We start from the raw sequence: 25,404 nt of genomic DNA, 5'->3' as shown, positions 1-25,404 counted from the left end.
ACCTGCTGACCACGATTCTTTTGGTGCAGTCCAGGACAGGAGTGGCTTTCTGGGCTGTGAGGGTACACACTGCTAGTTCATGTCCACTTGCTATTTACTAGTATCCCTATGCCCATTGTGGCAGGGCTGTTCTCTGTCCTTACATCCTTCAACTTGTACTGACACAAGGGGTTGGTTGCCATTACCCATGTGCAGTACCTTGCACTTGGATTTTTTGAACCTCATGAGCTTCTCCTTGTCCCACTGACAAAGGCTGTCTAAGTCTCTCTGAGTGGCATCCCATCCCTCAGTCATCTTGACCTTATCACATAGCTTGTTGTCATCCACAAACTTGATGAGAATGTACTTGATCCCACTGTCAATGTCACTGCTGAAGAAGATATTCAAGAGCATTGGTCCCGGTACTGACCCCTGAGGAGCACCACTTGTTACTTTCTCTAGCCAGACGTTGAGCCAATGACCACCACTCTCAAGGTATGACTAGACCAAACTTTGTTCATCAGTCCACCTTTCAAATCCACACATTTGGAATTTGAAAAGAAGGATATGATGGGGACTATGTCCAAGTCTCTGCTGACATTAAGATAGATGGCATCAAGCATTTTCCTCATCCGCTCATGTAGTTATGCCATCATGAAATCCACTAGTTATCTTTTCAAAATTAGTTCTTGTTTGTAACACTGAACATTGTAAATTGTATTTTCTTTACATCGCAGTAGCTAACAGCTTTTACCTGAAATGAGCTTGTTTCTGAAGAAACAAAAATTGGATTTGCTACTTTGGAACATTTTCTATTTTTCCTTTGTCAAATCCTAACCATTTAAAATGCTTAGGTTTTCTTCAGTTTTGTTTATTTTGCGGGGTACTTTGATAAATTAATGCATATTTTGTAAAGCAAACAAGTGTCTGGCAGTTAGTACGTAGCATGACACCAGAATTGCTCTTCGATTTGCGTAGTAGTGTTCCTGTTAAAAATTCTGCTTGCCAGTCTTTGAGATTCAATTCTTTTCTATAGAATGAGTGTGTTAAGTCAAATTATGTGAATCTGCCTAAACCACTTTCTTCTTGTATCAGGCAGTCTCAGAACTCTATAATAAGCCTTCCTTCCTAAAACTTTGGAATTGTTTTTTAGACACAGTCTTTGTTTCTGTGTTTAATTGTTACAATATCAATATGTCTTATGTACTTTGATACATTCAGTAAAGTGCACTAGCACAGCAAAATATCATGGCTCAGTATTAACTGATTCATAGCAAGCAAAGAAATATATTTCCAAGAATAAATAAGAATTGTAATTTTTTTTTTTTAATTGTCAGCAATACCTGTAGACAGTATCTTCTAGAACTAACAATGCAAAGGCAGATATACATATGCAACAATAACACCAAAAACAAGATCACTACTGTATTGTAATTAATCAGTCATTCTCTTCTACGAGGCAGTTCTTTTGTTTATTACATAATCCTAGAATGCAATGACATAGCAAGTATCAACTAGTAACAGTGTTACACTATCTCCAGCTCTAAAATTAGACTCCTTATCTGGTTTGGACTAACGGGCTTACAGCAGGTCAGAAAAAGACTCGTGTATATATAATACTAAGGACAGAGAACTTTCTAAAAAGTAAGCAGCTAATCAGCAGTATTTAACCTGTAGGGAAAAAAATTACTGTGCTTTGACTAATTATAGAAATATTTACCAGGCCCCATTCATTCATTCATTCATTCATTCATTCATTCATTCATTCATTCATTCAGCCTGGCCCCATCCACCCCTTGGCCAGGCTGGGCTGCTCCAGGAGGCAGATGATGTGGCAGGGTGAGCAGGTGGAAGTGTGAGCAAAATTGTTTTAGAGGCAGAATGTTCTTGTTTCACAGTATTGCATATATGCAATCCCGCATTCAAGATGGAAGAAAGGGGCCTAGAATTTCAAACAGATATGATGCAAAGTGGACAATGAGGGTCATTGCAAAAATTGTCCTTCGTTAGGGAACAAAGCTTGCCTCCTTTTGAGTTTAATGACAGTCCTGCTATTGATTTGTGCGTGCCCTATCTATTCATTTTTCTGCTCCCCTGATTTTTTTTTTTTTTTTTTTTTTTCCACTTTTGCTCAGATTAATGACTTGCCTCATTCCTTAACTTTATCCTCTCTTCCCGAAAAGTGTTGTCACTTAAACTGGCTTAGCATATCTACTCTATTTATTCTACAACACCCACGAGTTTTACATTTCAGTTGAAAAATTCACTATCACTATAATCACCAGGAAGAAGAAATAGTTGCTTTAAACTTCTAAAGAAGTAAGATCACTTCTGAAGAAGTAAGATCTCAATCCTATCAGTCCTCCAACTGAGAGTGTGACGAATGGATGTCACAAAAGGAGAAAAAACACAATCATCTAGGAAATGTAAGGGTTAATGAAAGGTAGTATGTCACTTCATGGCAATAGTAACACTTTTCTGATCATACAAAACAGGGACAGTCAGCAGTATGCTAGGGTTGCATTCAGGATGGAGTACTCCCGATGTGGTCTCACCAATGCAGAGCAGAGGGGCAGGATCATCTACCTTGACCTGCTGACCACGATTCTTTTGGTGCAGTCCAGGACAGGAGTGGCTTTCTGGGCTGTGAGGGTACACACTGCTAGTTCATGTCCACTTGCTATTTACTAGTATCCCTATGCCCATTGTGGCAGGGCTGTTCTCTGTCCTTACATCCTTCAACTTGTACTGACACAAGGGGTTGGTTGCCATTACCCATGTGCAGTACCTTGCACTTGGATTTTTTGAACCTCATGAGCTTCTCCTTGTCCCACTGACAAAGGCTGTCTAAGTCTCTCTGAGTGGCATCCCATCCCTCAGTCATCTTGACCTTATCACATAGCTTGTTGTCATCCACAAACTTGATGAGAATGTACTTGATCCCACTGTCAATGTCACTGCTGAAGAAGATATTCAAGAGCATTGGTCCCGGTACTGACCCCTGAGGAGCACCACTTGTTACTTTCTCTAGCCAGACGTTGAGCCAATGACCACCACTCTCAAGGTATGACTAGACCAAACTTTGTTCATCAGTCCACCTTTCAAATCCACACATTTGGAATTTGAAAAGAAGGATATGATGGGGACTATGTCCAAGTCTCTGCTGACATTAAGATAGATGGCATCAAGCATTTTCCTCATCCGCTCATGTAGTTATGCCATCATGAAATCCACTAGTTATCTTTTCAAAATTAGTTCTTGTTTGTAACACTGAACATTGTAAATTGTATTTTCTTTACATCGCAGTAGCTAACAGCTTTTACCTGAAATGAGCTTGTTTCTGAAGAAACAAAAATTGGATTTGCTACTTTGGAACATTTTCTATTTTTCCTTTGTCAAATCCTAACCATTTAAAATGCTTAGGTTTTCTTCAGTTTTGTTTATTTTGCGGGGTACTTTGATAAATTAATGCATATTTTGTAAAGCAAACAAGTGTCTGGCAGTTAGTACGTAGCATGACACCAGAATTGCTCTTCGATTTGCGTAGTAGTGTTCCTGTTAAAAATTCTGCTTGCCAGTCTTTGAGATTCAATTCTTTTCTATAGAATGAGTGTGTTAAGTCAAATTATGTGAATCTGCCTAAACCACTTTCTTCTTGTATCAGGCAGTCTCAGAACTCTATTATTATAGAGTTCTGTTATAAGCCTTCCTTCCTAAAACTTTGGAATTGTTTTTTAGACACAGTCTTTGTTTCTGTGTTTAATTGTTACAATATCAATATGTCTTATGTACTTTGATACATTCAGTAAAGTGCACTAGCACAGCAAAATATCATGGCTCAGTATTAACTGATTCATAGCAAGCAAAGAAATATATTTCCAAGAATAAATAAGAATTGTAATTTTTTTTTTTAATTGTCAGCAATACCTGTAGACAGTATCTTCTAGAACTAACAATGCAAAGGCAGATATACATATGCAACAATAACACCAAAAACAAGATCACTACTGTATTGTAATTAATCAGTCATTCTCTTCTACGAGGCAGTTCTTTTGTTTATTACATAATCCTAGAATGCAATGACATAGCAAGTATCAACTAGTAACAGTGTTACACTATCTCCAGCTCTAAAATTAGACTCCTTATCTGGTTTGGACTAACGGGCTTACAGCAGGTCAGAAAAAGACTCGTGTATATATAATACTAAGGACAGAGAACTTTCTAAAAAGTAAGCAGCTAATCAGCAGTATTTAACCTGTAGGGAAAAAAATTACTGTGCTTTGACTAATTATAGAAATATTTACCAGGCCCCATTCATTCATTCATTCATTCATTCATTCATTCATTCATTCATTCATTCAGCCTGGCCCCATCCACCCCTTGGCCAGGCTGGGCTGCTCCAGGAGGCAGATGATGTGGCAGGGTGAGCAGGTGGAAGTGTGAGCAAAATTGTTTTAGAGGCAGAATGTTCTTGTTTCACAGTATTGCATATATGCAATCCCGCATTCAAGATGGAAGAAAGGGGCCTAGAATTTCAAACAGATATGATGCAAAGTGGACAATGAGGGTCATTGCAAAAATTGTCCTTCGTTAGGGAACAAAGCTTGCCTCCTTTTGAGTTTAATGACAGTCCTGCTATTGATTTGTGCGTGCCCTATCTATTCATTTTTCTGCTCCCCTGATTTTTTTTTTTTTTTTTTTTTTCCACTTTTGCTCAGATTAATGACTTGCCTCATTCCTTAACTTTATCCTCTCTTCCCGAAAAGTGTTGTCACTTAAACTGGCTTAGCATATCTACTCTATTTATTCTACAACACCCACGAGTTTTACATTTCAGTTGAAAAATTCACTATCACTATAATCACCAGGAAGAAGAAATAGTTGCTTTAAACTTCTAAAGAAGTAAGATCACTTCTGAAGAAGTAAGATCTCAATCCTATCAGTCCTCCAACTGAGAGTGTGACGAATGGATGTCACAAAAGGAGAAAAAACACAATCATCTAGGAAGTGTAAGGGTTAATGAAAGGTAGTATGTCACTTCATGGCAATAGTAACACTTTTCTGATCATACAAAACAGGGACAGTCAGCAGTATGCTAGGGTTGCATTCAGGATGGAGTACTCCCGATGTGGTCTCACCAATGCAGAGCAGAGGGGCAGGATCATCTACCTTGACCTGCTGACCACGATTCTTTTGGTGCAGTCCAGGACAGGAGTGGCTTTCTGGGCTGTGAGGGTACACACTGCTAGTTCATGTCCACTTGCTATTTACTAGTATCCCTATGCCCATTGTGGCAGGGCTGTTCTCTGTCCTTACATCCTTCAACTTGTACTGACACAAGGGGTTGGTTGCCATTACCCATGTGCAGTACCTTGCACTTGGATTTTTTGAACCTCATGAGCTTCTCCTTGTCCCACTGACAAAGGCTGTCTAAGTCTCTCTGAGTGGCATCCCATCCCTCAGTCATCTTGACCTTATCACATAGCTTGTTGTCATCCACAAACTTGATGAGAATGTACTTGATCCCACTGTCAATGTCACTGCTGAAGAAGATATTCAAGAGCATTGGTCCCGGTACTGACCCCTGAGGAGCACCACTTGTTACTTTCTCTAGCCAGACGTTGAGCCAATGACCACCACTCTCAAGGTATGACTAGACCAAACTTTGTTCATCAGTCCACCTTTCAAATCCACACATTTGGAATTTGAAAAGAAGGATATGATGGGGACTATGTCCAAGTCTCTGCTGACATTAAGATAGATGGCATCAAGCATTTTCCTCATCCGCTCATGTAGTTATGCCATCATGAAATCCACTAGTTATCTTTTCAAAATTAGTTCTTGTTTGTAACACTGAACATTGTAAATTGTATTTTCTTTACATCGCAGTAGCTAACAGCTTTTACCTGAAATGAGCTTGTTTCTGAAGAAACAAAAATTGGATTTGCTACTTTGGAACATTTTCTATTTTTCCTTTGTCAAATCCTAACCATTTAAAATGCTTAGGTTTTCTTCAGTTTTGTTTATTTTGCGGGGTACTTTGATAAATTAATGCATATTTTGTAAAGCAAACAAGTGTCTGGCAGTTAGTACGTAGCATGACACCAGAATTGCTCTTCGATTTGCGTAGTAGTGTTCCTGTTAAAAATTCTGCTTGCCAGTCTTTGAGATTCAATTCTTTTCTATAGAATGAGTGTGTTAAGTCAAATTATGTGAATCTGCCTAAACCACTTTCTTCTTGTATCAGGCAGTCTCAGAACTCTATAATAAGCCTTCCTTCCTAAAACTTTGGAATTGTTTTTTAGACACAGTCTTTGTTTCTGTGTTTAATTGTTACAATATCAATATGTCTTATGTACTTTGATACATTCAGTAAAGTGCACTAGCACAGCAAAATATCATGGCTCAGTATTAACTGATTCATAGCAAGCAAAGAAATATATTTCCAAGAATAAATAAGAATTGTAATTTTTTTTTTTAATTGTCAGCAATACCTGTAGACAGTATCTTCTAGAACTAACAATGCAAAGGCAGATATACATATGCAACAATAACACCAAAAACAAGATCACTACTGTATTGTAATTAATCAGTCATTCTCTTCTACGAGGCAGTTCTTTTGTTTATTACATAATCCTAGAATGCAATGACATAGCAAGTATCAACTAGTAACAGTGTTACACTATCTCCAGCTCTAAAATTAGACTCCTTATCTGGTTTGGACTAACGGGCTTACAGCAGGTCAGAAAAAGACTCGTGTATATATAATACTAAGGACAGAGAACTTTCTAAAAAGTAAGCAGCTAATCAGCAGTATTTAACCTGTAGGGAAAAAAATTACTGTGCTTTGACTAATTATAGAAATATTTACCAGGCCCCATTCATTCATTCATTCATTCATTCATTCATTCATTCATTCATTCATTCATTCAGCCTGGCCCCATCCACCCCTTGGCCAGGCTGGGCTGCTCCAGGAGGCAGATGATGTGGCAGGGTGAGCAGGTGGAAGTGTGAGCAAAATTGTTTTAGAGGCAGAATGTTCTTGTTTCACAGTATTGCATATATGCAATCCCGCATTCAAGATGGAAGAAAGGGGCCTAGAATTTCAAACAGATATGATGCAAAGTGGACAATGAGGGTCATTGCAAAAATTGTCCTTCGTTAGGGAACAAAGCTTGCCTCCTTTTGAGTTTAATGACAGTCCTGCTATTGATTTGTGCGTGCCCTATCTATTCATTTTTCTGCTCCCCTGATTTTTTTTTATTTTTTTTTTTTCCACTTTTGCTCAGATTAATGACTTGCCTCATTCCTTAACTTTATCCTCTCTTCCCGAAAAGTGTTGTCACTTAAACTGGCTTAGCATATCTACTCTATTTATTCTACAACACCCACGAGTTTTACATTTCAGTTGAAAAATTCACTATCACTATAATCACCAGGAAGAAGAAATAGTTGCTTTAAACTTCTAAAGAAGTAAGATCACTTCTGAAGAAGTAAGATCTCAATCCTATCAGTCCTCCAACTGAGAGTGTGACGAATGGATGTCACAAAAGGAGAAAAAACACAATCATCTAGGAAATGTAAGGGTTAATGAAAGGTAATATGTCACTTCATGGCAATAGTAACACTTTTCTGATCATACAAAACAGGGACAGTCAGCAGTATGCTAGGGTTGCATTCAGGATGGAGTACTCCCGATGTGGTCTCACCAATGCAGAGCAGAGGGGCAGGATCATCTACCTTGACCTGCTGACCACGATTCTTTTGGTGCAGTCCAGGACAGGAGTGGCTTTCTGGGCTGTGAGGGTACACACTGCTAGTTCATGTCCACTTGCTATTTACTAGTATCCCTATGCCCATTGTGGCAGGGCTGTTCTCTGTCCTTACATCCTTCAACTTGTACTGACACAAGGGGTTGGTTGCCATTACCCATGTGCAGTACCTTGCACTTGGATTTTTTGAACCTCATGAGCTTCTCCTTGTCCCACTGACAAAGGCTGTCTAAGTCTCTCTGAGTGGCATCCCATCCCTCAGTCATCTTGACCTTATCACATAGCTTGTTGTCATCCACAAACTTGATGAGAATGTACTTGATCCCACTGTCAATGTCACTGCTGAAGAAGATATTCAAGAGCATTGGTCCCGGTACTGACCCCTGAGGAGCACCACTTGTTACTTTCTCTAGCCAGACGTTGAGCCAATGACCACCACTCTCAAGGTATGACTAGACCAAACTTTGTTCATCAGTCCACCTTTCAAATCCACACATTTGGAATTTGAAAAGAAGGATATGATGGGGACTATGTCCAAGTCTCTGCTGACATTAAGATAGATGGCATCAAGCATTTTCCTCATCCGCTCATGTAGTTATGCCATCATGAAATCCACTAGTTATCTTTTCAAAATTAGTTCTTGTTTGTAACACTGAACATTGTAAATTGTATTTTCTTTACATCGCAGTAGCTAACAGCTTTTACCTGAAATGAGCTTGTTTCTGAAGAAACAAAAATTGGATTTGCTACTTTGGAACATTTTCTATTTTTCCTTTGTCAAATCCTAACCATTTAAAATGCTTAGGTTTTCTTCAGTTTTGTTTATTTTGCGGGGTACTTTGATAAATTAATGCATATTTTGTAAAGCAAACAAGTGTCTGGCAGTTAGTACGTAGCATGACACCAGAATTGCTCTTCGATTTGCGTAGTAGTGTTCCTGTTAAAAATTCTGCTTGCCAGTCTTTGAGATTCAATTCTTTTCTATAGAATGAGTGTGTTAAGTCAAATTATGTGAATCTGCCTAAACCACTTTCTTCTTGTATCAGGCAGTCTCAGAACTCTATTATTATAGAGTTCTGTTATAAGCCTTCCTTCCTAAAACTTTGGAATTGTTTTTTAGACACAGTCTTTGTTTCTGTGTTTAATTGTTACAATATCAATATGTCTTATGTACTTTGATACATTCAGTAAAGTGCACTAGCACAGCAAAATATCATGGCTCAGTATTAACTGATTCATAGCAAGCAAAGAAATATATTTCCAAGAATAAATAAGAATTGTAATTTTTTTTTTTAATTGTCAGCAATACCTGTAGACAGTATCTTCTAGAACTAACAATGCAAAGGCAGATATACATATGCAACAATAACACCAAAAACAAGATCACTACTGTATTGTAATTAATCAGTCATTCTCTTCTACGAGGCAGTTCTTTTGTTTATTACATAATCCTAGAATGCAATGACATAGCAAGTATCAACTAGTAACAGTGTTACACTATCTCCAGCTCTAAAATTAGACTCCTTATCTGGTTTGGACTAACGGGCTTACAGCAGGTCAGAAAAAGACTCGTGTATATATAATACTAAGGACAGAGAACTTTCTAAAAAGTAAGCAGCTAATCAGCAGTATTTAACCTGTAGGGAAAAAAATTACTGTGCTTTGACTAATTATAGAAATATTTACCAGGCCCCATTCATTCATTCATTCATTCATTCATTCATTCATTCATTCATTCAGCCTGGCCCCATCCACCCCTTGGCCAGGCTGGGCTGCTCCAGGAGGCAGATGATGTGGCAGGGTGAGCAGGTGGAAGTGTGAGCAAAATTGTTTTAGAGGCAGAATGTTCTTGTTTCACAGTATTGCATATATGCAATCCCGCATTCAAGATGGAAGAAAGGGGCCTAGAATTTCAAACAGATATGATGCAAAGTGGACAATGAGGGTCATTGCAAAAATTGTCCTTCGTTAGGGAACAAAGCTTGCCTCCTTTTGAGTTTAATGACACTCCTGCTATTGATTTGTGCGTGCCCTATCTATTCATTTTTCTGCTCCCCTGATTTTTTTTTATTTTTATTTTTTCCACTTTTGCTCAGATTAATGACTTGCCTCATTCCTTAACTTTATCCTCTCTTCCCGAAAAGTGTTGTCACTTAAACTGGCTTAGCATATCTACTCTATTTATTCTACAACACCCACGAGTTTTACATTTCAGTTGAAAAATTCACTATCACTATAATCACCAGGAAGAAGAAATAGTTGCTTTAAACTTCTAAAGAAGTAAGATCACTTCTGAAGAAGTAAGATCTCAATCCTATCAGTCCTCCAACTGAGAGTGTGACGAATGGATGTCACAAAAGGAGAAAAAACACAATCATCTAGGAAGTGTAAGGGTTAATGAAAGGTAATATGTCACTTCATGGCAATAGTAACACTTTTCTGATCATACAAAACAGGGACAGTCAGCAGTATGCTAGGGTTGCATTCAGGATGGAGTACTCCCGATGTGGTCTCACCAATGCAGAGCAGAGGGGCAGGATCATCTACCTTGACCTGCTGACCACGATTCTTTTGGTGCAGTCCAGGACAGGAGTGGCTTTCTGGGCTGTGAGGGTACACACTGCTAGTTCATGTCCACTTGCTATTTACTAGTATCCCTATGCCCATTGTGGCAGGGCTGTTCTCTGTCCTTACATCCTTCAACTTGTACTGACACAAGGGGTTGGTTGCCATTACCCATGTGCAGTACCTTGCACTTGGATTTTTTGAACCTCATGAGCTTCTCCTTGTCCCACTGACAAAGGCTGTCTAAGTCTCTCTGAGTGGCATCCCATCCCTCAGTCATCTTGACCTTATCACATAGCTTGTTGTCATCCACAAACTTGATGAGAATGTACTTGATCCCACTGTCAATGTCACTGCTGAAGAAGATATTCAAGAGCATTGGTCCCGGTACTGACCCCTGAGGAGCACCACTTGTTACTTTCTCTAGCCAGACGTTGAGCCAATGACCACCACTCTCAAGGTATGACTAGACCAAACTTTGTTCATCAGTCCACCTTTCAAATCCACACATTTGGAATTTGAAAAGAAGGATATGATGGGGACTATGTCCAAGTCTCTGCTGACATTAAGATAGATGGCATCAAGCATTTTCCTCATCCGCTCATGTAGTTATGCCATCATGAAATCCACTAGTTATCTTTTCAAAATTAGTTCTTGTTTGTAACACTGAACATTGTAAATTGTATTTTCTTTACATCGCAGTAGCTAACAGCTTTTACCTGAAATGAGCTTGTTTCTGAAGAAACAAAAATTGGATTTGCTACTTTGGAACATTTTCTATTTTTCCTTTGTCAAATCCTAACCATTTAAAATGCTTAGGTTTTCTTCAGTTTTGTTTATTTTGCGGGGTACTTTGATAAATTAATGCATATTTTGTAAAGCAAACAAGTGTCTGGCAGTTAGTACGTAGCATGACACCAGAATTGCTCTTCGATTTGCGTAGTAGTGTTCCTGTTAAAAATTCTGCTTGCCAGTCTTTGAGATTCAATTCTTTTCTATAGAATGAGTGTGTTAAGTCAAATTATGTGAATCTGCCTAAACCACTTTCTTCTTGTATCAGGCAGTCTCAGAACTCTATTATTATAGAGTTCTGTTATAAGCCTTCCTTCCTAAAACTTTGGAATTGTTTTTTAGACACAGTCTTTGTTTCTGTGTTTAATTGTTACAATATCAATATGTCTTATGTACTTTGATACATTCAGTAAAGTGCACTAGCACAGCCAAATATCATGGCTCAGTATTAACTGATTCATAGCAAGCAAAGAAATATATTTCCAAGAATAAATAAGAATTGTAATTTTTTTTTTTAATTGTCAGCAATACCTGTAGACAGTATCTTTTAGAACTAACAATGCAAAGGCAGATATACATATGCAACAATAACACCAAAAACAAGATCACTACTGTATTGTAATTAATCAGTCATTCTCTTCTACGAGGCAGTTCTTTTGTTTATTACATAATCCTAGAATGCAATGACATAGCAAGTATCAACTAGTAACAGTGTTACACTATCTCCAGCTCTAAAATTAGACTCCTTATCTGGTTTGGACTAACGGGCTTACAGCAGGTCAGAAAAAGACTCGTGTATATATAATACTAAGGACAGAGAACTTTCTAAAAAGTAAGCAGCTAATCAGCAGTATTTAACCTGTAGGGAAAAAAATTACTGTGCTTTGACTAATTATAGAAATATTTACCAGGCCCCATTCATTCATTCATTCATTCATTCATTCATTCATTCATTCATTCATTCAGCCTGGCCCCATCCACCCCTTGGCCAGGCTGGGCTGCTCCAGGAGGCAGATGATGTGGCAGGGTGAGCAGGTGGAAGTGTGAGCAAAATTGTTTTAGAGGCAGAATGTTCTTGTTTCACAGTATTGCATATATGCAATCCCGCATTCAAGATGGAAGAAAGGGGCCTAGAATTTCAAACAGATATGATGCAAAGTGGACAATGAGGGTCATTGCAAAAATTGTCCTTCGTTAGGGAACAAAGCTTGCCTCCTTTTGAGTTTAATGACACTCCTGCTATTGATTTGTGCGTGCCCTATCTATTCATTTTTCTGCTCCCCTGATTTTTTTTTATTTTTATTTTTTCCACTTTTGCTCAGATTAATGACTTGCCTCATTCCTTAACTTTATCCTCTCTTCCCGAAAAGTGTTGTCACTTAAACTGGCTTAGCATATCTACTCTATTTATTCTACAACACCCACGAGTTTTACATTTCAGTTGAAAAATTCACTATCACTATAATCACCAGGAAGAAGAAATAGTTGCTTTAAACTTCTAAAGAAGTAAGATCACTTCTGAAGAAGTAAGATCTCAATCCTATCAGTCCTCCAACTGAGAGTGTGACGAATGGATGTCACAAAAGGAGAAAAAACACAATCATCTAGGAAGTGTAAGGGTTAATGAAAGGTAATATGTCACTTCATGGCAATAGTAACACTTTTCTGATCATACAAAACAGGGACAGTCAGCAGTATGCTAGGGTTGCATTCAGGATGGAGTACTCCCGATGTGGTCTCACCAATGCAGAGCAGAGGGGCAGGATCATCTACCTTGACCTGCTGACCACGATTCTTTTGGTGCAGTCCAGGACAGGAGTGGCTTTCTGGGCTGTGAGGGTACACACTGCTAGTTCATGTCCACTTGCTATTTACTAGTATCCCTATGCCCATTGTGGCAGGGCTGTTCTCTGTCCTTACATCCTTCAACTTGTACTGACACAAGGGGTTGGTTGCCATTACCCATGTGCAGTACCTTGCACTTGGATTTTTTGAACCTCATGAGCTTCTCCTTGTCCCACTGACAAAGGCTGTCTAAGTCTCTCTGAGTGGCATCCCATCCCTCAGTCATCTTGACCTTATCACATAGCTTGTTGTCATCCACAAACTTGATGAGAATGTACTTGATCCCACTGTCAATGTCACTGCTGAAGAAGATATTCAAGAGCATTGGTCCCGGTACTGACCCCTGAGGAGCACCACTTGTTACTTTCTCTAGCCAGACGTTGAGCCAATGACCACCACTCTCAAGGTATGACTAGACCAAACTTTGTTCATCAGTCCACCTTTCAAATCCACACATTTGGAATTTGAAAAGAAGGATATGATGGGGACTATGTCCAAGTCTCTGCTGACATTAAGATAGATGGCATCAAGCATTTTCCTCATCCGCTCATGTAGTTATGCCATCATGAAATCCACTAGTTATCTTTTCAAAATTAGTTCTTGTTTGTAACACTGAACATTGTAAATTGTATTTTCTTTACATCGCAGTAGCTAACAGCTTTTACCTGAAATGAGCTTGTTTCTGAAGAAACAAAAATTGGATTTGCTACTTTGGAACATTTTCTATTTTTCCTTTGTCAAATCCTAACCATTTAAAATGCTTAGGTTTTCTTCAGTTTTGTTTATTTTGCGGGGTACTTTGATAAATTAATGCATATTTTGTAAAGCAAACAAGTGTCTGGCAGTTAGTACGTAGCATGACACCAGAATTGCTCTTCGATTTGCGTAGTAGTGTTCCTGTTAAAAATTCTGCTTGCCAGTCTTTGAGATTCAATTCTTTTCTATAGAATGAGTGTGTTAAGTCAAATTATGTGAATCTGCCTAAACCACTTTCTTCTTGTATCAGGCAGTCTCAGAACTCTATTATTATAGAGTTCTGTTATAAGCCTTCCTTCCTAAAACTTTGGAATTGTTTTTTAGACACAGTCTTTGTTTCTGTGTTTAATTGTTACAATATCAATATGTCTTATGTACTTTGATACATTCAGTAAAGTGCACTAGCACAGCAAAATATCATGGCTCAGTATTAACTGATTCATAGCAAGCAAAGAAATATATTTCCAAGAATAAATAAGAATTGTAATTTTTTTTTTTAATTGTCAGCAATACCTGTAGACAGTATCTTTTAGAACTAACAATGCAAAGGCAGATATACATATGCAACAATAACACCAAAAACAAGATCACTACTGTATTGTAATTAATCAGTCATTCTCTTCTACGAGGCAGTTCTTTTGTTTATTACATAATCCTAGAATGCAATGACATAGCAAGTATCAACTAGTAACAGTGTTACACTATCTCCAGCTCTAAAATTAGACTCCTTATCTGGTTTGGACTAACGGGCTTACAGCAGGTCAGAAAAAGACTCGTGTATATATAATACTAAGGACAGAGAACTTTCTAAAAAGTAAGCAGCTAATCAGCAGTATTTAACCTGTAGGGAAAAAAATTACTGTGCTTTGACTAATTATAGAAATATTTACCAGGCCCCATTCATTCATTCATTCATTCATTCATTCATTCATTCATTCATTCATTCAGCCTGGCTCCATCCACCCCTTGGCCAGGCTGGGCTGCTCCAGGAGGCAGATGATGTGGCAGGGTGAGCAGGTGGAAGTGTGAGCAAAATTGTTTTAGAGGCAGAATGTTCTTGTTTCACAGTATTGCATATATGCAATCCCGCATTCAAGATGGAAGAAAGGGGCCTAGAATTTCAAACAGATATGATGCAAAGTGGACAATGAGGGTCATTGCAAAAATTGTCCTTCGTTAGGGAACAAAGCTTGCCTCCTTTTGAGTTTAATGACACTCCTGCTACTGATTTGTGCGTGCCCTATCTATTCAATTTTCTGCTCCCGTGATTTTTTATTTTTTTTTTCCACTTTTGCTCAGATTAATGACTTGCTTCATTCCTTAACTTTATCCTCTCTTCCCGAAAAGTGTTGTCACTTAAACTGGCTTAGCATATCTACTCTATTTATTCTACAACACCCACGAGTTTTACATTTCAGTTGAAAAATTCACTATCACTATAATCACCAGGAAGAAGAAATAGTTGCTTTAAACTTCTAAAGAAGTAAGATCACTTCTGAAGAAGTAAGATCTCAATCCTATCAGTCCTCCAACTGAGAGTGTGACGAATGGATGTCACAAAAGGAGAAAAAACACAATCATCTAGGAAGTGTAAGGGTTAATGAAAGGTAATATGTCACTTCATGGCAATAGTAACACTTTTCTGATCATACAAAACAGGGACAGTCAGCAGTATGCTAGGGTTGCATTCAGGATGGAATACTCCCGATGTGGTCTCACATCTGAATGCCCATATCTATGGGAGTGTAGACAGGGCTAGGCTCTGGGAGTTATATTCTCTTATTCTGAATCCAACAGGCCTACCGTCTCTTTCAGTAGTTCTCTGAAAATATCGGACTTACCGTGCGAATGAATTGCCGTTTCTGTAGTGAGAAGCAGCAAGATGAGTATTTCATGGTCTCTGCTTCCATCTATTGTCATTTATTGGTACTAACAATTTTTGTTGGGATTCTCTTCATAACGGGAAACAGCACTTATGTACTATACTGTTGCAGAGACTTCAGAAGCTTGCTTCCTGTGACAAACCTAACTGCAGCTTTTCCATATTTGATTATGTACTGGGGATTATTGCCAAGCCTTGTAGGGGTATGAAAGAACAACAAAGGAATTCCATGAATAGTTATGGGCTGTGGATATATCCAGTTTCTGCTTACTAATTTAAAAAAAAAAAAAAAAAAATTAAAATTAAAAAAAAAAAGCATTCTATGCTTTGTGGAAAGCAGCATCTTCTCTTGAAATCTTATCTGTCTTAGGAAAAAACACATTTGTTTCTCAGCTTTGGTGCTGTCTTGTTCTTGATATGCTTTGTGAATTCACATGACAATTTTCTAATGACAGCTCTCTCCCACGATCATCCCAGCGAACATCTGCTGCATGCAACACAGGAATCTTCCTGAATTTCATTTCTCTATGTGCAGATTTCCAGAAGAGTGCAATGGAACCAGCAACAGGTTTTGCAAGAATGGGACTTATTTATTTCTTTGATTCGTATTCCAATAATATTATTGTGTAAATAAGTATGAAGCTTGAATTTTGCCAAGTTTTGAACTTCGAATGGACTTTGGCCTGTTTAAAGAAAGAATGTTCCTGAGCCTTTTCAGCATCACCAATCATCCGGCTTGCCTGGGTGGCATTAGCTGAAGAGTCATTGTCTTGGGCTGAAGATAACATGTCCTTAGTATACAGGAGTAACAAAGCTTCTTTGTAATGTATGACTAAAACATAAAATGAGAAAGCATAACACTAGTGGGAATTTGGACCTTGCTTTTGTGAAACAATGCAGCAGTGTCTGATTCAAGGGAAGCGGTTGCAATTTTGAAGGAGTTCTCCAGGTGTTTGCCAGAGGTTTTTGATGAAATATTGCTCTTTCTGTCTCTGGGGCTATAACCTTGTTTTTCCCTGTTTGTGTTAAAGATAAACTTCTTTATCCTGCTCTCCTAGCTGTAATTTAACCAGTGGAACTGCTAAGGTAGACTTCCCAAATTCTCATCCTTCATTTATGCAAGCAGAAATTGTCCCCTCTTTCTCAGTAATTTACACATTACTTTCATTCCGATGGGGCAGAACTCTCTCTGGGCTCTTCCAGCCCCCCCTTCCCCATTTCTCTCTGAGTGGATCCCTGGATCCTACGGCCCTACTCCAGTGCAGTAACACTAACAGCTGCTGTTATTCCCAGTTTACCTCCTCCTCTCCAGAGGCTCCCAGTACCAACACTGGGATTCTCTCTGCAGAGGCTAGTCTCACTTCCAGTGCCCTGCCTTCTCACCTCCCCCTTTGCAAGTAATGCTGTTTGCAGCAGAAGTCTCTATCTGCAGCTAACACTCACACACCAAGTTCTGCTCGTGGGGAAACGATGTGGGGGGTTGCTCTCACACCAGCACAGATTAACTCACTTTCTCTTTAACCCTTTTTCCTTTGTCGCACCCTCAGTTACCCTTCCACATACCCTCCATTCTACTTCTGTATACCAGTAACAATTACCTTTCTTATACCAACGAAACAGTTTGTCTCATTCCTTCCAAAATACACAAATAAACCGCACAATTCTTCAACTTCCACAAACACCAAGAACTTGGTCTCTCCTGATTAGGGTACTCAATTAGGAAACTGGTCCCACTATTCCCTTTATGTTCCTAGTTTCTTATTTAATATTCCCCCTGACCCACCCGCAACATCCTTCCAATGTGACAACATACACCTCAGAGGTGTTCTGTTTGTTTTTTTGTTTGTCTGATTGGCTAGGTATTTTTTCTGGTGTGAGAGCAACCTCCGACACCAAATAACTAACTAACTAACTAACACTTAAGGAGCATACACATACACTATGGAATTTCGAGCGACAATTCTTTGTAGAGTGGTTCTCTGTGGCTCCACTTCTGTGTTCTGTGACCACAAGGGTAGAAGGGAAAAGCCTCTCTTAAAGAGGCAGCTGGAGGAAAGGCAGCAGGCTGAATTCGGACGTTCTCGGCTTCAGAACGGCACAACTTCGCTCTCACGGCTCGGAAGTGGCACTCGCGGTGAACTGTTTAATTGACAACACTTTTCGGGAAGAGAGGATAAAGTTAAGGGATAAAGATAAACACGTCATTTTTCTACAAGGGAGGCATTACAAAGAAGTTGTTCTTACATGGTAAATAATAGAAACTCACCGAAGAGTGGGATGAAATAATGCAGTTCTTCCAATACTTTCCTGCGTGGGTGAACACAGACATGAATCTGCCAATCTTATTTCTAACTTCTGAAGAAAACACAGCTGTGAAAAAGTTCCTGGACTGTCAGGTAACTGGAAGGAAAGAAAAAAAATACAACAATGAAGACTGATAATGCTCTGCTTTACCTAACATAGTAATTATAACCTCATGTGCTGTTTTATCCCCTCACAACTACTTGACCCTGTGCAAATGTTTCAATATATTGATATTACAACGAAAAACAAGTAGGTAAAACCACACTTTTGTCAACATGCCTCTTTCAGAAGCCCTATTTATTAGGATGCCAGTTTCAAATTTAGCGTTAACATATATTAAGCTAGGAAGAGAGTCACTATCACGTTAATATCTATTAGTCATTGTAATTATGAAAAAACAATTAGATATGTGTTGCATCACCTTGATTGAATATCCCTGTGATGCATCTCTAGTTTACATCTACTGACCTCCTGATCCTCCGGGAGATTAGCAAAAATGAACCAAATAAAATAAGACTTCTCACTGTGGTTTGGTTTCCAAATGAGATTCAACACCCAGCATGTGCAACTTCTGTTATCCTGGTCTATATTTGTGCTGTCTATTTTCATGTCACATCACCAAAATCTTTTCTCCTTAGGCTTGTTTTGAAGTGTTAAAGATGACGTTTCAGCCAGATGGAGAGCCAGCTCCAGGTACAAGAGGTGTACCAGCAGAACCAGGAGTTACTAGGGTAGGAAAGTACAGCATGGCATCCCTTTTTGGTGCTGTCTGCCACACTGCGGTGTCAGCTTACAGCTCCCCAGGGAGAAATGCGCATCATCTCCTGGCACAGCAATTAAAGACCGCTGTGACATTATTTCAGGATTTGGCGTCCTCAGTGGGTGAACCCAGCACCTGCCTGTATGGCACCATGAGGCCTTTTGGCTCAAACATCAATCCCAAACCCCACAGAAACAGGGAGGTTGCAGCATGTGTCCTTCGTGCAGCCTCTGTGCTTGAGTCAGAGATCGCTGACATACAGCAGTGCCCCATTTCTGCTGCGGTATGACGCGGGATTGCTGAAGTCGCTGCAGATTTGGAGAAAAGACAGATCATCTCCAGAAAGCACTCCCCATACAACTTGCCAACATGCGTGGGGCACAAGCCCCATTTTGGGGGCAATGACTCACACCCCCCCATCACAACTGTGCGCCGAGGGCACCATCACCCCCCTGTGCACAGCCATCAACTTGTCCCGGGACTCCACGCACCCCACAGGCATCCCTGCCCCCATCCTCAATCCCATGGTGACATCAGCGTGGACTGAATTGGGGCAGGGGATGTGGGCGGACACAGGGACATGTGAGGACATGGGGTGGAGGAGTGGGGTCAGAACTGCAGAGGTGAGATGAGGTGACACGTAGAGGTGACACAGGGAGGTGGCAGGCTGTGCCAGTGCCATTTGAGCAGCACTGCAGGGCAGATGAGCAGCACCAGCCCAACCTGGGGATGATGGTGACACTCCAGGATGTGGAGATGCTATTGGTTTTCAAGCAGGAGTCCATTATCTATACATAACACAGCACTTGTTTGTTTGTTTTAAGTAAGGGACAGTATGCAGCCTGATCCCATGTCTTTGAAAAGTGCAGCTTAAGGAGCGTCAGCTGAGAACAGCAGCAGAACGTGGGGTCGTCACAAGGAAGGAAGTGAGGAAAGAAAGGAGAAAGCCTGAAAAAGGAATGGGGAAGGCACAGGGTGAAGGAAAGGGCAAGACATAGGGGAATGAGGGGGAAAAGGACAGAATAGCGGTAGAACAGCCTAAAAAGCAGCAAGAAGCTCTAGGAGGACTGTCAAGTGCCAGATTCTGTATCAGGTGTGTACCTATGTGCATATGTTGCCATTACCTGCTTTGGTCAGGGTTCTTGTCAGTTCTGAGCTCCTGCAGTGGGAAGAGCTCGAGCAAGTGGTGCAGTCACTGCAGACCTGTGGGATGGGGGAGTGCTTGATAAGGATAGCCCTGCAGCCCTCAGCTGGACAAACTTGCTCCTTGTGCCCAGGTTGTGAGCTGTACAGTGCCTGGCCGCACTGCTCCAGCTCAGAGCCCGCTGCCTGCAGCTGCATCTTTGCTTCCTTCCCTCCTGCTCAGAGCCTTGAGGGTGCTCCCACAGTCCCCTGCCCGCCCCCAAAATGTCAGAGAAGACAGCTGGCAGCGAGCTGGAGGAATCCCAGCACCCTGTTTTCCTTCTGCCTGCAGCTCTCTCCTCCTCTGCCACACAGGGCTCCAGCCTGAGAAATGGGAATGGTCAGGGGGAAAGGGAGTACTGGCAGGATTGATTGCTGCAGTTGGCCAGGGAGGGTCTGTGCACCTTGTGCCCTTCTGGGCTAGCTGTCCAGCTGCAGGAAGACCAGGGTAGGGCAGCTGAGAAGCTGCCCCCATCAGAGGGGGGAACAAGCTGTCCTTCCACAAAGACATTCCTCTCACAGCCAGATGCACCCACACAACTCTCGGGCCATCTTGCCAACGGCAGCTGTGACACATCAATTCTTTCTAGGCAGGTGAATTAATTTTTTCCATTTGTAAACTGAGGGGCAGAACTGCAGTTTTTGTTAATCTTTGTAGGAACACTGTAATGGTCTACACAGAACTCAAAACTGCAGCTTTGTGCTAGATCTGGCTGCTTAGACTTCCTAGGACCTAAAACTTCCCATTTTATGGCATGAAAAGAACAGAAAGCCAAAAATGAAACCCGCAGTGAAAGAAAGGCTTTTGAAGAAAAATATGTGGAAGTATAAACAAGGCAGAGACTGAATGAACATTAATATGGCCCTGCACTTTCTGCCAATGGGCTCTAATCCCATTATCATTAGATTTGCTGGGCAGTTGCATTTTGGTATTTGAACATTTAGAAACAATGCAAGAGACGTTGGTAAAAAGAAAGAAGAAAAAAAGAAAAAAAAACTCTTTTTTTTTTTTTTAAAAAAAAAAAGCTATTTATATGCACCCAGCTCTCCTGGGTTTGGAGTAGGTTCCCTCTTTCTTCTTCGTCTTTCCCCCCACAACCCTTCCACTTCCAACTTCGTGCCCCTCTCCCGTCCTCACAGCACACAGACCAGATCGCCAGGCACTGCGCCGCTGCTCCCCGCCAATCCCGTCGGAAAAGTTCTTTCCGCGGTCTCTGCTGCCACCTCCTGGCCAATGCGCGGAACGGCCGCTGCGTCCCGCAAGCAGCACAACGCATGCGCGTACAAAATGCGGAAGTGCCGTTCTAACGTTCTGCTCAGCTAATCAGTCTTGTAGGTAATAGCAAGCGTCCCCTTCCACCCCCAGCCCTGCACCATTCCCTAGCTCTCGCAGCGGCAGTAGAACACGATCAGCTTGGAGATTCGCTGTCGCAGTACCGGCGTGCAGCAGCACCGAAATGACAGCAACCCGGAACAAGAAAGTCTCGGGAAAGCAACACGCATGCGCGAATCAGGGCACTCCTTCACTTAAGCACCGGTCCCGGCACAGGACTGTGCAGGTGCCGGTATCGGCTCAGCGCTATGCACACGCTACTCTCAGCACAGCACTACGCACGCCCAAGCTCATACACCGCACTGCGCGCGTGCCTGTCTCGAGAAAGTTATGGGATAATAACCAGCCCCGGCCCGGCAGGTTATTTCGCATGATTAGTTCCGAGTACTCACCTACGCGTGCGTTGTTTTCTACTCCTCATTCCGCGTGCGAGGGGCGCAGGGGCCGCTGGGAGCCAGAATAGGCTGTTCCCGTTGCAGGCTCGAGTGTCAAACCGTCCGAGGAAATGGACAAGGAGCACGGCCGATTGGAAGAGCCAGTGCTCCAGAAATCGACTGCTCGCCTGCACGTCGAGGCTTTGTAGATTTGAATGCTAGTTACGAGTGTCCTGGCGCATGCGCTCTGTTGCCTCGAGGACTAACCATAACAAAGCCCGGCGGATTTGCTGCGCAGAGCGAGGAATGCACCGCGAGTACACCGCCGCCGCGTGCCTGTGCGCATTGCCTGCGGCGCCAAACACGGCCGCAATTCCACCTGTTGGCCACGAGGGGGCACCGGAGACCGTGGAAACAACAACGACTGGCTCGACGCGCAGCCGTGCCGCAGCTTCTGGCGCTCTTCTCCCTGCCGTGATGGCAGAGGAAAAACGCAGTTAGATGGGGGTTGAGGGAGGAGAAAATTACGTCAATTGGAAAAAGACGAAGAAAACCAAGGAAAACTTCTCTACACCCAGCAAAGCTCTGCTAAGCACGTAAGAATATCTGTAAATCAATCAATAAATAATCAAATTGATTTTGTCATGTTTTTTTTTTTTTTTTTTTTTTTTTTTGCAAGCCTCTGAGGTGATGAAAAAGCTGGTATCAATTGGACAGGTGTGCGCAGCAAAGCCAAGGATGGCTAGGAGTGATTAACAATCGTTAACGTTGCAAAACAATTGCAATGCAAAACAGACATTCAACTTCAAGAATTAAAGCATAGTAGTTTTCTATTTCTAACTTCCGTACCTGGCCACGCCACTCTGGGGATCCCATCTGGGTCTCCCGAGGCTTGTAAATATCCACTGAAATACCAATTTTGATACTGAGCGATCTGTCAGAATGGGGTAACCCCATTCAATCCCTAAGTGAGCTTCCCACAGTCATTACAAACCTGCCTGCATATAAGCAATGCACTTACAAGGAGCTCATGATGTTTCATTACCTGCTCCGCAGATTTCACAGTGCTTATACCACTGATTAGAGGTGCCCTGGTAATCCTTATACCCCATCAAGCTGCAAAATGAGATCAGAAGAGACATAGAACATATATTAATACATAATGATACACAACAGAGCACCCTTAAGCAATTCTGCATGGGTGGAATTAATATAGCACTGTGAATTAGTTACTAAAAAGGCTGGGATGAGGTTGGAGCAGACAAACCATGTTTGGAGCCCCAGGTCGGAGACTATGAGGTGAGAATCATAAAAGAGGGAACAGAGGCTCAACCAGAAGGTAATGAGTCTAAGAAGATTTGCAGACAGGATCTGGAGAATTCAGAACCTGTTTATGGAAAAGGGCATTAGCTCTGAGCATTCCCAGAGCTGTAGCGCGCAGTCAGCCAACCAGCATCATCTTGGTGCTGACTGAAGCTTTCTGGAAATGAGGGAGCAATGAAAGATTGAAACATGTATCAGTCCTTCCATCACCAGCTCAGAGAAAGGGAAATAACACCCTTATCTCCCTTAGGGAGAACTTGAAGAGCATTTTAAGGACACACATAACAGATACTGCTCCAGTTCAGGATATGCAAAAAATGGTAGAGCTCACAGCCCTGAAATTAAGCAGAAATCACTCACCCCTTCCTGAGGACCAATACTCACCCACACTCCCTGGAAGGCATTCTGCAGGTGGAGATGGCTGCCAGCCCTTAAAACGTGGCCAGGAAATGCAACTCCCCCCCCGCCCAAAAAAAAAAAAAAAAAAAATTCACAGCCCTGAAATAAAGAAGGGACCACTCATTCCATTTTAAAGACAAACACTCACCCTACACAATAAAGAAAATAACCACCAGGTACAGATGCTGCCCTTATGGCTGCCAGATTTTAAATGTGGTCACAACCTCCCCTCCCCCCCAAAAAATGTGATCTCACAGCTGTGAAATAAAGAAGGAATCAATTACCCCCATTCCAAGGGCCAGAGCTTACTGTGCACACCACAGGAGTCAGGTTCTGAGAAGAAATACTGCCCTTATGGCTGCTAGACCTTAAAACCTTAAATGTGGTCAGAATCCCCCCCAAAAACAAGAGAGATCACAGCCCCAAAATAAAATAAAAAAATCACTCACCCCAATTCCAAGGACTAGAGCTCATCCCACACTCCTAAGGAAGCAGTCTTCAAGTAAAGATGTTGCCCTTACAACTACCAGCCCTTCAACGTGGACAGGATACCCCCCCCCAAAAAAAGTGCATTGCTGCCCTAAGATAAAGAAGTAATCCCTCACCCCATTCCAAGGGCCAACACTCACTCATGCTCCAAAGAAAACAGCCTCCTGGTAGACATGCTGCCCTTCAACATGGTCAGGAATCTCCCCCTCCTCAAAAAACAAACAAACATGCACGCACTCCACAAACAGGGAGAAGCTCATAGCCCTAACATAAAGAAAGGATCCCCCCACCCCAAAAGAGACAGTCTCCAAGAAGAGATGCTGCCACAATGTTTTCCAGCCCTTAATGTGGTCAGGGAGGGGTGGAGCCAGGCTGAGCCCCATCCCATCCTAGGTGAACTGCTCCCACTAGTGCTTGCAGGGCTACACCCCTCACCAAGTGCTCAATCACTGTTTTAGGTTGTGACTTCACAGTTCCCATACAGCCATGAAACAACAGAAAAAAGAATACATTACCCCATGGTCACTGTGCATCACCCCATGTTGCATTGCGGGTGCTTTCAATATCCCCCCACCCATCCCAATGTCCCAGTGCTCCATCTCCACTCCCACCCCCACGTCCCCATGCCCACCTCTGTGCCCCCAGTGTCCCCATTCCCATTCCCTTCATCCCATCCCCAGTGCCCCCACAGTCACCTCCCCAGTGTCTCCAAACCCACACCATGACCTCATGCCCTCCTCCCAGTGCATCCCAGTATTCATCCACCCACCCCCCACATCCCCATGGTCCTTTCTGTGCCCCCAATGTCCCCAACGCCTTCCTCGCCATCCCTAGTGCTCCCCCCGTCCACACTATCCCCACGTCCACTCCCAATATCCCCATGGTCCTCTTTGTGTTCCCAGTGTCCCCACACCCACCTCTACACTCTTCCTGTCCCCATTGCTCCCTGCCCACCCCTACCCTTCAAGGGCAGGGGGGTCTGGCAGGGAGTACATCTTCAGGGCAGAGAATGATTCCCATCCTGAGACACGCTGCATCCTCATCATCGTCACTGACTGCAATGCCACCCACAGCAGCACTGTGCACACAGTCAAGGAGTGTGGCATCGTGCGCTACATCATTGGGGTACAGCCCACACTGCACCATGGGGCCATGCAGGGACCATCGTGTCCCTGACCCCCATCTCCACCCCACAGGTGGGGAACAACTTCTGCAATACACACAACCAGAAGCTCTGTCACCTTTGTCACCATCCTTGACAGCTTCTGGCACCTGTGTGGGACATTATTTAGGGCCTTTGGGGCCATTTGGGGACATTATATGGAGCTGTTTGAGGATATTTGGGCCCTTTGGGGCCTTTATTTGGGTATATTTAGGACATTTGGGGACTTTTGAGGCATTTGGGGACATTACTTGGGGACAGTGGTGTAATTTGGGGCCATTTGGGGCCCTGTGTGGGGTAGGAGGGTGTATGGGGATGTGTGTGGCAGGAGGGGATGTGGGAATGTGGGATTTGGGAGGATTGGGATTAGAGATAGGAATTGGACATGAGATTGAGATTGGGATTGGGGTTGGGATGGAAGGGGATTGGTGATCATCTGAGGTGAGCAATGAGTCAGCCACGGGAACTGTGGTGAAGGCACAGGTGA

General features: G+C 42.1%; 2 long non-coding RNA genes across 2 annotated transcripts; both read right to left on the bottom strand.

Moving 5' to 3' along the window:
* Positions 1-18,183: 18,183 nt before the first annotated feature.
* On the bottom strand, positions 18,184-21,675 carry LOC128072293 (uncharacterized). The gene is made up of 3 exons (XR_008202198.1): positions 21,563-21,675; positions 19,780-19,858; positions 18,184-18,621 (listed from the first exon to the last, which is right to left on the bottom strand). It is a non-coding gene; the product is annotated as an uncharacterized LOC128072293 (long non-coding RNA).
* A 231-nt stretch (positions 21,676-21,906) lies between these two features.
* On the bottom strand, positions 21,907-23,303 carry LOC128072295 (uncharacterized). The gene is made up of 3 exons (XR_008202200.1): positions 23,252-23,303; positions 22,590-22,660; positions 21,907-22,013 (listed from the first exon to the last, which is right to left on the bottom strand). It is a non-coding gene; the product is annotated as an uncharacterized LOC128072295 (long non-coding RNA).
* Positions 23,304-25,404: the final 2,101 nt, after the last annotated feature.

The sequence above is a fragment of the Tympanuchus pallidicinctus genome, unplaced genomic scaffold (genome assembly GCF_026119805.1).
Source record: "Tympanuchus pallidicinctus isolate F22 unplaced genomic scaffold, pur_lepc_1.0 scaffold7, whole genome shotgun sequence".
NCBI classification, from domain to species: domain Eukaryota; kingdom Metazoa; phylum Chordata; class Aves; order Galliformes; family Phasianidae; genus Tympanuchus; species Tympanuchus pallidicinctus.
This window is presented reverse-complemented; position numbering and strand designations above follow the sequence as displayed.